Source organism: Macrobrachium nipponense, chromosome 14, assembly GCF_015104395.2.
Source record: "Macrobrachium nipponense isolate FS-2020 chromosome 14, ASM1510439v2, whole genome shotgun sequence".
Taxonomy (NCBI): domain Eukaryota; kingdom Metazoa; phylum Arthropoda; class Malacostraca; order Decapoda; family Palaemonidae; genus Macrobrachium; species Macrobrachium nipponense.
Genome location: NC_087207.1, coordinates 85,431,070 through 85,433,569, shown reverse-complemented (window position 1 = coordinate 85,433,569; position 2,500 = coordinate 85,431,070).

The window sequence follows — 2,500 nt, the reverse complement described above, 5'->3', positions numbered from 1 at the left end:
ATGAGAGAAAAGAAAGTAGATGTTATGTGTGTGCAAGAAACGCGGTGGAAAGGAAATAAAGCTAAAGAGTTGGGAGATGGATATAAGCTATATTATACTGGAGCAAAAAAACAAGGTAGAAATGGAGTTGGCATAGTACTGTATAGTGAACTGAAGAACTCAGTAATAGAAGTGCATAGAAAGAATAACCGTATCATCAGATTGAAGATATGTTATGGAGGAGAGCTTCTGAATATTATAAGCGCATATGCACCACAAGTTGGTTGCACAGAAGAAGAGAAGGGAAATTTCTGGAGAGACATGGATGGAATAATGCAAGAACTGGAATAGCATGAGAGGGTGATAGTTGGGGAAGATTTGAATGGCCATGTCGGAAGTGTAAATGAGGCGATTGGGCGGGGGCATGGGGGCCATGGAATTGGGGAGAGAAACCCAGAAGGAGAGAGTGTAGTGGACTTTGCTATGTCATTTGACATGGCAATAGTAAACACATTCTTTAAGAAGAAAAGGGAACACCTAATAACATATAGGAGTGGGGGAAGATTCTCCCAGATAGACTACTTCTTGTATAAAAGGATAAATCTGGTGGAGGTCAAGAACTGCAAAGTTATTCCAGGCGACCATGTAGCCCCAACACAGACTGCTATGTATGGATTTGAAGTTAAAAAGGGAAAGAAAAACCAAAGCTAAAGGGATAAGGAAAATTAAATGGTACGAATTAGAAAAGGAGGGGGATAAAAAGAGAGAGTTTAAGAGGAGGGTTTTGGAGGATATTGATGTAGGGATTGAAGATGTTCAAGAATGGTGGGCACGAAATGCAGCAGTAATAAGAAGGCATGGAAAGGAGCTGCTAGGAGAGACATCTGGTATCATATGGGAAGAAAAGGAGAGTTGGTGGTGGGATGAAGACATTGAGAAAGTAGTAAAAGATAAGAAGGAGGCAAAGAAAAGATGGGAAGAGTCACAGTCAGTGGAAGACAGAGGTAGGTTCAGAGAGAAAAACAAGGTGGTGAAAAAGGTGGTAGCACAAGCTAAAGCAAAGTCATATGATGATGTGTATAATGAGCTGGGGACAAAGGAAGGATTAAAGAAGATGATCAAGCTATCAAAGGCTAGAAATAAGAGCACCAAAGATATTACACATATCAAACAAATAAAGGATCAAGATGGTGTAATACTTAGGAAGGAGGAAGACATTGTGAAGAGATGGAAAGAATATTTCGAACAGTTGTTAAATGAAGAAAATAATAGGCTAATAAGAGAGGATGGGCAAGTGAACATTGGCATGGTAATGAGGTTTTCTAGGCAAGAGGTACTAAATGCACTGAAAAAGATGAAGAATGGGAAGGCAACCGGACCAGACATGATTCCGGTGGAGGCATGGAAAGCATTAGGAGATGAAGGAATGGATATATTGTATGATCTTATGCTAAAGATACTTGAACAGGAAAAGATACCAAATGAGTGGCGTGGGAATATATTGATCCCAATTTTTAAAGGGAAAGGCGATGTCCAAGAGTGTGGTAATTATAGGGGCATTAAATTGATGTCCCACACTTTGAAGATACTGGAAAGGATGATAGATGCTAGACTTAGAGAAGTACAAATAGGTAAAGAGTAGATGGGATTTATGAAGGGAAGAGGAACAACAGATGGTATATTTTGTCTGAGGCAAATGATGGAGAAATTCGGGGAAAGACAAAGGGACCTACATATGCTATTCATTGACCTTGAAAATGCTTATGACTGAGTCCCGAGACAAGAGGTATGGAGGAGTTTGAGGGAGAAGATGGTGCCAGAGAAGTATGTGTGATTGATACAAGAGATGTACCCGAATGTATTTACCAGAGTGAGGAGCAGTGTTGGGGAGACAGAAGGTTTTGAGGTGAGAGTAGGATTACACCAGGGGTCGGCTCTGAGCCCATTTATCTTTAACATAGTGATGGATGTTATAATAGAGGAAGTAAGGGAGACAGTACCATGGAACATATTGTATGCGGATGATATTGTTCTGTGTGCAGAGAGCAAGGAAGATCTGGAAGTGAAATTGGAAAGGTGGAGACAAGTACTGGAGGACAGAGGAATGAGAATAAGTAGATCTAAGACAGAATATATGTGTACCACCACTTAGGGGGATGATAGAGAAAGTATTCAGCTTAGTGGAGAGCAAATAAGGTGAGCTGATAAGTTTAAGTATTTGGGATCTTTTGTTAACGCTGGAGGAAGTATGGAGGAAGAAGTAAACCATCGGGTACAGTCAGGCTGGAACAACTGGAGAGCGGCCTCCGGAGTTCTTTGTGACAAAAGAGTGCCACTTAGGTTAAAAGGAAAATTTCACAAGACGGTGGTAAGAACAGCAATGCTGTATGGTATGGAAACAGCAAGCATGAGAAAAACAGAGCAGAAGAAGATGGATGTGGCAGAAATGAGAATGCTTAGGTGGATGTCTGGGGTGACAAGAGAGGATAGATCAGAAATGACTACATAAGGGGGTCGACTA